Below are 14,239 nucleotides of genomic sequence, written 5' to 3' on the forward strand. Positions count from 1 at the left end.
CCCCCCCAGCTTTGTCTCCCCGTGCCTAACAGGCCTCTAGCTCGCCTCCTGCCCGGCTCCCAGCTTCACCAGGACAGGATGGGGCGGCTGCTGGCTTGTCCGTGTGGACACCCAGCATGGACCAGAGGCCAGGGCGCTTGGGCTCGGGCTGCTGGGCTCCTCGGCCTCAGGTGGGCTCTGGGTGCGAGGGACAGAAAGGCTCCCCAAGGGCCCCCCAGGCCCACAGCTCCCCTCCCCTGGACCATCTCAGTGCAGAGGAAGGGAAACTGGGTGTCCGTTTCCTGGTCTGCCGGGGGAGGGGGAGACCCTGCGTGCTTGGGCGGGGGTCTGCTCTCACCTGGTGAAGGATGCGTCCTGTGCCGGTTGGGGGTGGAGGCAGGTAAGATATGCCCAGTGGGGTTTGCTTCCTCCTTTTAGGTTTGCATTTGAGGCCGTGGTGTCCACCTGGCAAGAGCCCGGAGTCCGTGGCATGCAGGGGTCTGTGCGGGTTCTGCCGGCCCCAGTGGCCATCCTCCCTGCCCTCACGCTCGGGGGCTGCCCCCCTGTCTCCCTACCTCGGCCAGGTGAAGCAGCCAAGACCCCTCCCCTGCCTTCCACAGCCCCTCCTCTGTCATCCCGTCCCATCCCACCGCTGCTCCCCATGTGGAGACAGGAGGACAGTGGGGTCAGCCTAGGCAGGGCAGGGTGCGCCTGCGGGGGGTGGGGGATGGGGCCACCCTCCATCTAACTCTTCCTTTGGTCCAGGTCTTCCATGCAGCACTTGCTGCCTTTGAGCAGAGAAGCATCCCTCCACACATCTGAGGTTGCTTTTGTCGAGAAAGCCCTTTTTCTGGATGTTTCGAAGGTGGGGAGGATATGCACGACAGGGGAGAGTGCAAGGGGAAATGAAAACAAATGCCCCTTTTCTCAGCATTGGTGGGAAACTTTGTGCTAAGGATGCCAGAGGTCAGCACCTCGTTTCTTAGAAAGGCCACCAGATGTGGTGAGCGGGCCGTGAGCTCGGGCAGGGACTTGCCTTGGACTCTGCCGCCAGCGAGGACATTTCAGTTCCACGGGCTGCACTGCATGACTGCCTTGAGGCGTTCCTCACGGGTTTCCTGAGCACCTGCTGTGACTTTCAAGAACGGGGGATGTGAAGGGCAGAGCCTGGAGAGGAATTTCGGCCAGTCCTGCATCCCCCCCTGAGTAGCTCAGGCTTTGACCGTCTTCGAGGGTCAGGTTCCAAACATGCAGCACCTTTGATCTGACCCTGTCCCCAAAAGTGTCCCCGGGGGGCCATGCACCTGTGCTCCCTGGGGGACACTGCAAGCCAGCTCTCTGGCTCTCCAGTGCTCTGGGTCCCCGTGCATCCCTGGACGCCCCAGGACTCAGTTTCCCCTTCTGTCTAGTGGCCCGTCTCCCCTTCCCGGCATTGTCTGGGGCCAGGCTCTGTCGCTGTTAGTGAGCGGGACATTCAGGGCTCCCTGGGTGTTGCCGAGTTAGGAAGTACTGAAGTGGCTAATGCCCTGAGGGGGCTCACTGGATCCTGCCCCGTCTGGTGGCAGGATGGACCAGGGTGAGCATGGAAGGGAGGAAGAGGAATGTCGTGAGAGCCAGGATTTGCCCCAGGTCTGTGCTTGAGAAAGGCCTAGGTGCGAGACCGGCCCACGGAGATGGACCTCGGGCCTCCGATGCCCAGAATGGCCGGCGTCCCTGTCCCCGCACCAGCAGGGAAGACCATGCACAGAGGCCTCTGCAGATGAGAGCTGCCAACAGCTCACGGGTCTCCAAGTCCTGAAACGAGTCTTTCCCATCTCCAGAGGCCAAGTGCTTTTAAAAGTACCTCAGGTGGCTCTTGGAAGCTCTCTGGCACTCGGGGTCATGGAGCCACGGGCCAGCTGTGGACCGGCCGTGGACGAGTGACCGGCCTTTGACAGTGCTATGTGTGCTGGGGGTGGTGGTGAAGACAGGCGCCGTGCGCCCAGAGTGCTTGGTGACCCCACCGCAGATGCCACGGCTGGAGCCAGGGCGCATCCCGCTCCCGGGGGCCATGGATTTTGGGCCCAGTCACTCCGACCCTGTGACAAAGTTGCATGGCCAGCCTTCTCTGTTTCTTTTGCTGGGAAATCGGATTGTAAATCGAGCGCTGGGCGCTGGGTGTGACCACTGCTAATGTGGGAGATGGTGTGTGCACGTGTGTGTCCGTCTGAGTCTGTGTCTCCATGGAAACCGTGGGCCACACCAGCCATTTCCTGAAACTTTCTCCATCTGTGTTTGCGAGGGATGTTTCTGGACCGATGAGCAAGTGTGAGTGCGTGGACCCACGGGGTCTGAGCAGGCCTGTCCTCCCCCCGTGAGCCCCGAATCCTGTGTCAGCGTCGGCCTTGGCGTGGGCTCCTGTCCCCGGTTTGGTCTGGGCTTCCAGCCCCAGGTGGGTGATGCGGCCCGGGAGCTGGAGCTTGCCCTCGAGGACTGGCCGGCGGAATCCCCAAAGCCCATCCTCTGCAGGACGAACCGCTTCTTTCCTGGGGTCTCATGCAGCCAGAAGCCCATGGTAGGCGGCTGTGGCCTTATGAGGGGCAGACCGGGCTGTGGGTGAGAACCTGGTGAGGTGGGGCCGTCTGCGCCCGGAGGACAGGACCTGCCCCGGCTTCTGAGTTCCCCAGGGATCCCCAGATTGAGCTGCCCCCAGATCCTTGTGCTTCAGCCTGCTCCCAAGGCGGGCAGACGGTGAGCTGAGACAGACTGAGTAACCAGCATTGACGTCATGGAAAGCAGCTTTCTTTCATTCCTGCCCAGCATTTATTGTCCCCAGTCAGTCTGCGTGCGGAAAACCCCAGGCAAAGGTTAGATCTTGCTGGACGGATGAGGCACAGACAGAAGGCCCGGGGATGGAGGTGGGCTTGGGTGAGGGCTGGTGAGCAGTCGGGGAGGCCGGGCAGGAGAGGGGTCCTGGGCTGAGCCCAGGAAGGCAGCAGTTTTCAGCCCCAAAGGAGAATCGGAAAACTTCGAGAAGGCCTGAGCGAAGCCCCAGCGCTCACCAGGGCACAGAGCCCAGGAGCCTCGGGGTGCACACAGGCTGGGGGACGCTGCAGGAGGGCTTGGGGGAGGCCGGCGGGAGACTAGGGCAGCCTGCAGGGTTCCCAGTTTTGCGTTCGGGGAGTTCCTTTGGGCTGTCGTGTTCTGGCCTTCAACCCAAAGACCCTGTCTGGGTTGCTGAGTCTCACCCAGGCGTTGTGACAACTCTCTTGGTTGTCGTCTGTGACGTGGACCACGTGCATCTGATCCACGAGGAGTAAGAAAGTGCGGCAATTTGCTAAACGAGGTGCCTTTTATTTATTTATTTATTTATTTTTAAAAGATTTTATTTATTTATTTAAGAGACAGAGAGCACAGAGTGACAGTGGGAGAGGGAGAAGCAGGCACCCCACTGAGCAGGGAGCCCGCCTTGGGGCTCAATCCCAGGGCCCTGAGATCATGACCTGAGCCGAAGGCAGACGCTTAACGGACTGAGCCCCCCAGCTGCCCGAACGAGGTGACTTTTAAATAAGAGATTTGGGGTGTCCCTATGAAAACAAGCATCTGTCTCGTGATCTGCAGGCCTGGGATGTTCCCGCGCTCTCGACAGTCCTATGCAGGGGCCCCCACAGAGTGTGGAGCCCGGCCTCAACGTTGGGGAACTTTACCACGTTGGGGAGGGGTCTCCTGTTTGCTGGGATTCACGTCCCCTCTGCTGGTTCTGTGGGTAAGGCTGGCAGTAGATCCAGCTGGTTTCTGGAAAAAGTGTGTGTGCTGTGCGCCCCCAGATAGCAGAATGATGTGCTTCTAGCTCGGCTTGTAGACACGGCTCCGTGCCCCATCTTGTGTTTGATGTCGGGGAATCAGAAACACGTTTGACACAGATGGCATCTCGGGTCCTGTGTCACTCCGTGGGGGGAGAGGCATATGTAGTAGAAACAGGACTGAGAAGTGTTTGCAAAACTAAAAAGTCTGAATCCGCCCCGGAAAAATGAGTAAGCGATGAATGAATCTCGAAAATGAATGAATGAAGAGAAAGATGACTAGTGACCTAAGTTGAGGGGTGGGAGCCATGAGAATAAATGGGTGTCTGCACCCGAATGGCGTGATGCTGGGTTGGTTGGTTTGTTTTTTTGTGGCTGAAAGTCCAAGAGCCTTGCCGTTCCCCTGCAGAAACGGGAAGATGGATGTTCCGTGCCAGAACCCGAGAGGTTAATTCTGGCCTTGAATCCACCACTGGAATTCGCACATGTGTTAGCCATAAAGACCTCGCTCCAGCCCAAGCCCACCCAGCTGCTTCCAAAGCTAAGACATTGGAGTTGCTCACGGAATCAAAGATGGGAAGGAAGTCAGAGTGTTGGCCCGACCCAGGTCTGAGCGCGGCGCATTCCCGCTGGGCACAGAGCAGGCCAGGTCACCAGGGGCCCGCGGCTGGGGGGCACTAGGAGAGCGGCCTGAGGCCAGAAGTCTCCCTAGCCCTTCTGCTCCCTCCTCTTGCAGCCAGACATGATCAAGGCAGCCTTTCCCTCCTCCCAGGAGCTACCAGAGCTGAGATCACTGCTCCACAATGGCAGCCGTGTCCCTTTGGTCCAGCGGGGGTCCGACGCGCTCAAGGAAAGAGCTCTTCTGTCTGCGGATCGTGCCGTCCCTCGTTCTGGGCTGTCCTTCAGGCTAAGCGACCCTTCCACTTTCCAGGTGTCTGCCTTCCTCTCCATGTGACACTCTGCCCCCACCCTCCTGGTCACCTTCAGCTCCCACGCTCCAGGTTTTAAATTCCCTTCCAAGATCACAGAGCCAGAGAGGAAAACGGGATGTGTGATTTTCCAGTGGCTGGCTGGCCCTGAGAATGGTGAGGAGGAGGAGAGCGTGGGGATCCTAGCCCCCCAGCTGTGGAAAGACCCTAATCCTGAGCTTTGAGCCTGCTGGGACCCCCAGCTGGTCCTCCTCCCTCTAGCAAGGAGGGGCTCCTTGGTTTCCTTGGTTGCGGAGGCACTTTGGAAAGAGAACCCTTCTGCCTTGGGGTTTTCCTTCTTTGCACTCCCAACCCACGGTGTGCCAGCAGGGTAGATTACCAATGATACTGAGCATTACAGAGGCAGGTTTACTGGACCACGGTCAAGATTTTAAAATCCTGAAAGCCTGAGCCGCAGGTTTGACTTTAAGCCCCTCGGTTGGCATTCTTGGAGAGGTCTGAAATCCTAGTCAAGCTGACCGCCCCCCGCCCCCCAGCGAAAGGCGTGGGTAATTTAAGTCGGGTGGCAGCGGAAGGTTTGCCCCCCAGCCCTGCCCTGGGAGGCGTTTCTTCTCCACTTTGCCTGCGTCTGGCTGAGAAGCCTTTTGCCTCCTCTGTGGAGCTGCGGTCTAGGGCGGGGGAGGGAGGGCTAATTCGTGTCAGATGGAGGGGCGCCCAGGGACCGTGCGCTCGCTCGCCTGGCTTTTGTTCCAGGCATCTGACTTCTGACGGTAGAGTGGACTTGGGGGTGCCGGCTGCGCCCTTTCGGGTCTCCGGGGTCAAACTTTGCCTGGGACTTCGAGGCGCAGGGGCCCAGGAGGCATCCCAGCCCGGCCCCGCCGCGGGAGAGGGGTCAGCGCCCGCCGCGGCCGACCTCGCCTGGCCAGGGCCGAGCTCTCCGCGGGCGCCCAGGCGGCCATGCGGCTGCGCGCCCTGACCTCGGGGCCGCCTGGAGGGTGCGCGCGTGGGGCCCGGGCGCGCCGGCACCCGCGCCAGGTGAGTGGGTGCGAGCGCGCGCGGGGGCGCAGGGCCGAGGGGGCGCGAAGGCGCCGGCCTCTCGGAGCCGGGCGCGGGGCTTGAAGAGGGGGCGCGGGGGCGCGGGGCTCGGAGCTGGGGAGCTGGGGCGCAGGGGCTCTCGGAGCAGAGCGCTTTCGAGGCAATGCGCGCGCGCGTGTGCGAGTGTGTCCGTATGCCCACGTGTGTCCGTGCTCCCTTGCCTGCGCGTGCTCGTGCGCCCTTGTGCGCGCACAATCGCGCGTGGTTCTGTGCACGCGCGTGAGTACCTTGTGTGCGCGCGCGCGCAGGGGAGGACGAGGGGAAGCGGGGAAGCCGGCCTTTGCCTGGTGGGAGGCGGGCGCCCGGGTGAGCGCACGCACGTGGAGTGGGAGAGTTCAGGGTTAACTTTCTAATCCAACTGCCTTTTGAACGCGCTTCCTTGGACTTCTTTTCCGGAGAATGGAAGTAGGACACTGGCCTTGATGTAGACTGGGGGCGCAGCCCAGATTTCTTTTCAAAGGGAAAGGGCCCCTAGCTCTGTGCTGATGGCGTGTTTCGATAATACAAGCTCGCCAGGGCCACGTTGCAGTCCGTGGTCCACGGGACCGTCCTCCACCGCGTTTGAATTAAACCGAGCAGATGCCCCTGGCTCGAGCAGCCCTTTCTCTGAGCCTAATAATTAGGCATTTATTGCATTCGTTTCCCGGAAACTTTTCTAAGGTTCTGAGAAATGAGTAAGTCGAAGTGTCAGCTACTTCACATCCCTTCGGTCGCCCTGCATTCTGATAATCAGTTTAACAGCCAAACGCTGTTGCTGGGGAGCTTGGGACAGTGTGTGATGTGGGGAGGGTGTCTGGACGCCTGTGTCCTCGGGCTGCGAAAGGGTGGAGACCTCTGTGGGCGTCATCCCAGAGGTTTAGGGGCTACTCTGTCCATGCAGGAAGGTTTGGTGGCCCTTTAACTTCAGGGTCAAGTTGATTTGTGTTTTTGCCCTGGGTCTGCTCCCTGGAATGCCGCCTGCCGGTTTCCCAGGTACCAGAACTCACGCCTAAATCGTCTTTCCCCGGGAGGAAAACAGCGAGGTCTGTGCTGATTTACTGTGGGTCAAGCTGTTTTGTGTGTGGGTCACTGTTTTGCTACTGTAACATTAGCCCAGAGAACCCACAGAGAATTCTGTGCAGTTTTGCATTTCTGTAGAGCCGAGCAGAGCTGTACCCTCCCGCGCTCACATGGAGCTTTTCCTTGCTCAGTTTTGCAGAGATTTTTCTTTCTAAAAAGAGACCTCACAATCAAGACCAGCACTAATTACCGGGTACCCCTCCGGGAGTCCTTGTGGAACAGGCAGCCCTGCTCACTGCCCTTCCAACTGTCTGCTCCTAACAATTAAATGCAATTTAGATTCCTGAACTGAGCCTGCTAAATGCTGCAGCTTGGAAGCCTCCCCTCCCCCGTGCACTCTGTGGCCCCACCTCTCTGGGTGAAATGAAAGCACGGTATCAGGTGAGAACAAAGGCCGTGTAATCCCGTCTAGCTCATTTCACAATGGAGATGTTCTGTACAGATGAAGCGTGAGCAGATGTTATTACACTATCCGGAGCAAGTTCCTCGGGGATGCGGGCCGGGACAGATGGGGCTTCAAGCTTCCCCCCCTCCCCAACACCTCTGCTGTTTACCCTCCAGCCTTCTAGCTGTGGCCCAGCGGGCAAGAAAATCTCAGGAACACAGTGCCTCTTTCTCCCTGGTTGGAATAAAGGTATTTGGAAGGAATAAAAGGTCACAGTGTCCCCCGTTGGCCCGAAGACTAGGGCCAATTCATCCTGTTAACAAACGTTAATTGAGGGTCTCAGGTTCTCTGTCTGCCAGGCACTGTGCAGAGGGGCTCAGAGACACATGGATGAGAGCCCTGTATCCTGCCTCTGGGACATTGCAATGGAGCATCGGAGAGAAGGTGGATAAACAAATAACTCACACACGAGGGGAGAAAGTGTGTGCCAAGTGGGGCATTGCCATGAGGACTGTATTTTCAGATGCTTGAATGCCTGCTCCTGTCTGAGCGCGAGACGGGTGGAGACAGGGGTCTGAGCCCACAGCCTTTAACTTCGGCTCTGTGGTTTCTGTTTCGAGTCCTCCCATCTGTGTTTGTGGGTCCGCGGTGGTCATGCTTACGGCACAGAAGGACCCTGCCGGTGTCCTGAGTTTCACGGGAGGAACACCGTCGTCCCTCCCTTGTGGGCACTGAGTGCAGGAGCCCTGCTCTCCCAAAAGTTTAGTGTCTCGCAAAAACCTGTAGCAAACGGATGAACAGGGATATACCAACAGTGCCTTATGTTTATGCAGGATCCTTATAGTATAGTCTGTTATGTAGTGGTCGCTCTCGGTCCTGGCTGCAGATTGGAATCACGGGGTGAGTTCTGAAAAAAAGTTTGTATTCTAGCCTCACCTCCGGATGATCTGTTTTAACTGGTCTGGGCGGGGTTTTGAGAGAGTGGTTTCAAAAGCTGACCGAGTGATTCCCATGGGCGGCTGGTGCACACAAATCCTGCCTGGTGTATATATAGCATTTGGTCATTTACAGTAGCTCCATTCACAGGCAGGAGAGGAAGGTATCCTCTGTGTCCCCAGATCCCTAGTGACTTGTGCGGGGTCCCAGAGCTCATACTGCAGGCAGCAGAAGCTGAGTCCTGCTTGGTGCGTGACACTTCGCCTCCTTAGAGAGGCTTGACAAGATCCACATAAACACCACGAGATGCCTGATGATGTGGCAAAGACTTTGGAGGAACTGGAAGTGGTCAGGTGGGATGTGGGGGAGAGGAGGACTAGAGCTGGTCAGGTGGAAAGCTGTAAGCTGCCCGCACTCCAGAGAGCTCGAATAGCAGGGAAGATGAGAACAGCCAGAGCTCGTGTTCACATTGGAATCACCCCTCTGCCAGTTCCAGTCCCTTGTAAGGCCAAGGGGGGATGGTAGCTGTGAATGATCAGTTATGTTTGCTGTAGGTCAGGGAGGAAGGAGTTGGGGTCTGAATACTTAATCAAATTGTACACTAGAATATGTGCAAACTTCAAAGTTGTTTTGTGCTTTGAATGTAAACCTGAATTTTAAAACCCATCTGCCAATTACAAAAAAAGCCTGTTGGGATTTCCATTCAGATGGTGTGGAATCTGTCGATTTTATGGAAGAAACTGCATCTTGACTAAAGCGAGTCTTGTCATCCATGAACATGGTATATCCCTCTGCCTCTGTAGGTCTTCCTCACTTTCTTTCTGAAATGGTTTACATTTTTTACTTTATAGGCCTTTCACATCTTTTGTTAGACTGATTTCTAAGGATTTAATATTTTTGATGATACTGTGAATGGTAATGTTCTTTGAATTTCAGTTTCTGAATGTTTATTGCTAGGATGTAGAAATACATTTTGTACAGTCAGTGAGCTCCTGTGCTTCAACTTTGCTGAACTTGCTTGTTAGTTCTAGAGCTTTTTTGTACATTTCATGAAGTTTTTTTTTTTATAGACAGTGGTTTCATCAGTGACTAAAGACAGTTTTACTTCTTCCTTTTCAAACTAGATACCTATTATTTATTTTTCTTGCCCAATTGCACTGATTAGAACCTCTAAGACAATGTTAAATAGAAATGTTGATGGCAGACATCCTTGCCTTGTTCCGGAGCTTAAAGGGAAAGCATTCAGTCTGTTGTCCTTAAATTGGGGTTTGCGGTGGAGTTTACCAAGTTGAGGAAGTGTCTCTCTATTTTGATTTGAGAGTGTTTATCAGGAAATGGATGTTGGATTTTGTCAGAGTTTACGCCCCCCCCCGATTAATTGAAAGCTTGTGTAGGTTTCTTTTTTAATTTTAATTTAATTTAATTTTATTATTTTTTAAAGATTTTATTTATTTATTTGATAGAGAGAGACATAGCGAGAGAGGGAACACAAGCAGGGGGAGTGGGAGAGGGAGAAGCAGGCTTCCCGCGGAGCAGGGAGCCCGATGCGGGGCTCGATCCCAGGACCCTGGGATCACGACCTGAGCCGAAGGCAGATGCTTAACAACTGAGCCACCCAGGTGCCCCAGTAGGTTTCTTTTTTAGTTTACTGATTGGTATTTGAATGTTAAACCAACTTTGCCTCCCTGGGATAAATCCTGTTTGCTATGATGTATTATTTAGAAGTGTGTTGTTTAGTTTCTAAATACTTGGGGGATTTTATAAAGATCTTTTCTTTTATGGTTTCTAATATAATCCCATTGTGGTCAGAGAACATATTTAGTATGGTTTGAATACTTGTAAATTTATTTGGACTTGTTTTATGTCCCAGGCTGTGGTCTGCTTCAGTAAACATTCCATATGCACTTGAAAAGGATGTGTATTCTGTTGCTGTTGGTCAGATGTTCTGTCAGTGTCAATTAGGTCAAGTCTTTTGAGAATGTTGTTCAAATCTTATGTATCTTTGATTATTTTCTGCAATAATTATCAATTGTTATTATTGATAAAAATAATTATTAGTCATTGGGCAGGGGTATATTAGCTCTCTGGGGCTGCCATAACAAAATGCCAGACTGGGGGACTTAAACAACAGAAATTTATTTTCTTACAGTTCTGGAGGCTGGAAGTCCAAGATCAAGGTGTTGACAGGCTTCGTTTTTCCTGAGGCCTTTTTCCTTGGTTTGTAGATGGCTACCTTCTTGCTGAGTCCTCCTCAAATGGACTTTCCTTAGTGTGCAAGCCCCCCCAGATGTCTCTTCCTCTTCTTGTAAGGGCACCAGTCCTACTGGATTAGGAACCCACCCTTATGACCTTATTTGACCTTAATCACCTCTTTAAGGGCTCCATCTCTACATACAGTCATATTGGGAGTTTGGTCTTCAACATATGAATTTCATGGGGACATAGTTCAGTGTAAGAGAGGGATAAATAAGTTTCTGACCATATTTACACATTTGCCTGTTTATGTCTTTGCAATCCTATCATTTCTTGCTTTATGTATTTTGAAAGTATTGTTAATAGGTGCATACATGTTTATGATTGTATGTTCTCTTGATGCATGTACCCTCTTATTGTGAAATCCCTCTCCATATCATTGGTAACATTCTTTAATCTGGAATCGACTTTGTCTGATATTAATATAGCCACTCCAGCTTTCCTTTAACATTATCCGTGTGTATTTTTTCTGTCTTTTTTCTTTTTTTAAAGGAATATAATCTGACAACTGTTGCCTTTTAATTAAGGCATTTAAACTATTTATATAATGTGATTACTAATATGGTGAGGTCTAAATCTATCATCTTGCTATTTGTTTTCTGTTTCTCTTACCTAGTCTTTGCTCTACTTTCCCTTTTTTGCCATGTATAGATTAATTGAACTTTTACTTTTATTTTTAATGTCTTAAAGATTTTATTTTTAAGTAATATCTACACCCAGTGTGGGGCTCGAACTCATGGCCCTGAGATCAAGAGTCCTGTGCTTTACCAACTGAGCCAGGCAGGTACCCCTAGGTTAGTTGAACTTTTTAAAAAATAATTTCATTTTATCTGTTTTGTTGGATTATTACCTATCACTCATTATTTTAGTAGTTGCTTTGGGGTTTATAGTACATCTCTCTAGTTTATCACAGCCTGCTTCACATGATAGTGTATGAGAGCCTTGCAGTAGAATGCTTACATTTCTCTTTTCCTTGGCTTTGTGCTGTTTTATCATAAATTTTACTTTTATGTCTGTTGAACCTCACTTTACATCGTTACTGGTTTTTGCTTCAACAGTTAATTATTTTATAGTGACCTTTTAATAATAGGAGAAAATCTTATGTATATATCTACATACTTACCATTTCTGGCACTGTTCCTTCTGCGTAAAGCTGTCTTTCCAGTTGTGATCATTTTCCTTGTGCTCAGACTATGTTTAACTTGTCTTGTAGTATGTGTCAGCTGATGATGAAATATTTCAGTTTTTGCATATCATAAGAATTTTTAAATTCACTTTAATTTTTGAATGCTGTGTTTGCTGGGTCCAAAATTTCAGGATGGCAGAATTTCTCTTGGCACTCTAAATCTCTCCACTGTTTTCTCACTGGATTTATTTTCCGTGAGAAATCTGCTGTTGTGCTAATGGTTGGTCTCCTGTCGTAATGTGTCTTTTCCTCTCCTCTGGAGGCATTTGCGATTTTCTGTGTATCACTGGGTTTGAGCAGTGTGATTATCATGTGCCTTGGTGTCATTTCTGCCACATTTCTTGTACTTGGGATTTATGGAGTTTCTTCAGTCTATGGGTTTATAGTTTCGCTCAGATTTTGGAAAAGTTTTAGGCATTATATTTTCAATGATTCCCCTCCCCTCTTTACAGAGACCTCAATTACACATGCGTTAGGCTGCTTGAACTTTCCCACAGCTCGCTGATGCTCTGTCTGTTGATCTGTGTGTTTACTTAGGTGGTCCCTTCTTCCTGTGCTTTATTTTGGGCAGTTTGTACTGTGATGTGAGCATATACCGCACGCATGTGCTCATCAGCACTCGGCCAATGTTTCAGAGGGCCCTTGTGCACATCTCAGGGGTTCCATGCAGCCCTGTTTTGTGGTGCTCTGGTGAGTGAACTCTTGCTGCCCTGTTCTGCCTGGACGCTTAGCACCTTCTCCTCAATCCCAGGTGGTACATTGGTCCCCTTCTTTCTCTGCATTCTGGGACCTTCCTCGATGCAGGAATCTGGGGCAGTCATGGAGCTCACCTCACTGTTTTCCTGCCTCTGAGGAACTAGATAGATTGGTTTGCCTGTTCATGAACGTCATGTAAATAGTCATCACTGTGTGCTTTTGTGTCAGAGTTCTTTTGCTCAGCACGATAACGCTTTAGGTGCTCATTCATGATTAGTAGTGTGTAATGGTAGCAAGCTCTTGCGTGTACCTGAACAGTGTTCCGTCATAGGAATATATCACAGTTTGTTTATCCAGTCTCCTTTTAATGGACATTTGGGTTATTTCCTGTTCGGGGCATTTTTAAATAAGGCAGCTCTGCCCATTCTTGCACAAGACTCTTGTGGGCATATGCATTCACTTCGGTTGGGTGTCTCCAGGAGTGGAATTGCTGAGTCACAGGATTGGTGTAGCTCTAAAAACATGTGTAAGAAACTATAGTTGTACCATTTGTTTCCCATTCTGGCTAACATTTAATCTTCCAGGGAATTGTGGCTGCTTCTGGTGGTAAGTACGGGCCTCAGGGGATCCAGGCCCTGGGAAGATACACTGCCGAATATCACCAATGGGGTAGAACGATGGTGTTTGGTTTCTAAGGCAAATTGAATTTTTGTAAGATGATCGGATACAGCCGTGAGCCTTGACCCTGTAAACCAGGTAGATGAGTGGTTCAGGTATTCCTAGTACCCGTGTGTGTCGTGGATTCAGTGCTGTGCCGGGTTTAGGGAGGAACCGCATATCTTAACACACTGGTCTTACATGACTGCTTCTCGGTCCGCAGAGGTGCACATTCACTTGGAGAGGCCCAGGGGCCGGGAGAATCAGTCACCAAGCTTCCTCTGAACACGGTTGTGCTGTTTGCTGAGCATTGCTTCCAGAGGAAGCATTAAGATTCTGGGATTGCCTATGGATTACTTTGTCATGGATGTCGGTGGAAGCTAATACAGGATCACATTATCAGCGTTGATTAGTGCCGCGCTCCTGACGCTCTTCACCCATTTATAAGGGGATTTGCAAGCCAGGGGGCAAGGGGGTGTGAGCTTCCCTCTGGGGCTCTGGCATCGAGAATGCTGACGGGGTATCTGAGGCTCCCCTGGGGAATCCCAGCGTTGGCTGGATGGCTTCTTGTTCTTCTCTGTTGAACGGGTAAAGTTCCTTTTTTAGCTCTTCCCAAACTCTGCTAGACGCCTTATTTCCTGAAAGAGAAAAGAAAAAGCAAACAAACTATGAATCGTGGAGCTGACAGTTTCTCCCTTCGTTTTTTCAGCCAGAAGAATTAACAAGTCTGCACAGTTTTAAGAACAAAGCCTTTAAGAAACCCAAGGTCTGTGGGGTTTGCAAGCAGATTATTGACAGCCAAGGGATTTCATGCCGAGGTGAGTGCACGTTTATCATTCCCTTGCTAATGAAACCAAAACATAGCAAACAAACAAAAACCCAAATGAAAAGCTTCTTTCGGGAGTTGGGAGTTTCCAAAAGTTAAATCGTGGAATTCCCCTTCCGAGCTGGTGTTTACCCCCCACCCTTCCTGGGGCAGGGACCGACTGTATTTACCGGGATTCGTGCTCAGGAGGAAACTTTTCCAGAAGGAGCAAAGCTGCTGACGTGGGTGAGGGGACAGCAGTGAGCGGCTGTGACTTGCCCTCCGTCTACGCTGGGGGGTCCGTGACTTGGGTTATTCAGTCTTGTGCTCTGACCTCTTAGTGAGTGTACAATGGAATGTTCTGCACCTCGGGGTCAGGGCTCGCCTGGCGGGCCCTTCAGCCTGGTGTCAGGGCTCTGATGCTCAAGCCCCAGGCAGTCGTGTGCTTGCATGTTAATAAATCCGGAGAGTGGGCCT

General features: G+C 51.9%; 1 protein-coding gene across 1 annotated transcript in view; it reads left to right on the forward strand.

Moving 5' to 3' along the window:
* The window catches only part of TNS3 (tensin 3), a 416,462-nt gene that overhangs the window by 2,406 nt on the left and 399,817 nt on the right, over nt 1-14,239 (forward strand). The window contains exon 2 of the mRNA XM_081799720.1: nt 13,667-13,775. The gene's annotated coding sequence lies outside the window, so the exon portion shown is untranslated. The remainder of the gene's footprint in view (nt 1-13,666; nt 13,776-14,239) is intronic.

Source organism: Leptonychotes weddellii, chromosome 12 (genome assembly GCF_054177405.1).
Source record: "Leptonychotes weddellii isolate Sample4059 chromosome 12, ASM5417740v2, whole genome shotgun sequence".
NCBI lineage: Eukaryota > Metazoa > Chordata > Mammalia > Carnivora > Phocidae > Leptonychotes > Leptonychotes weddellii.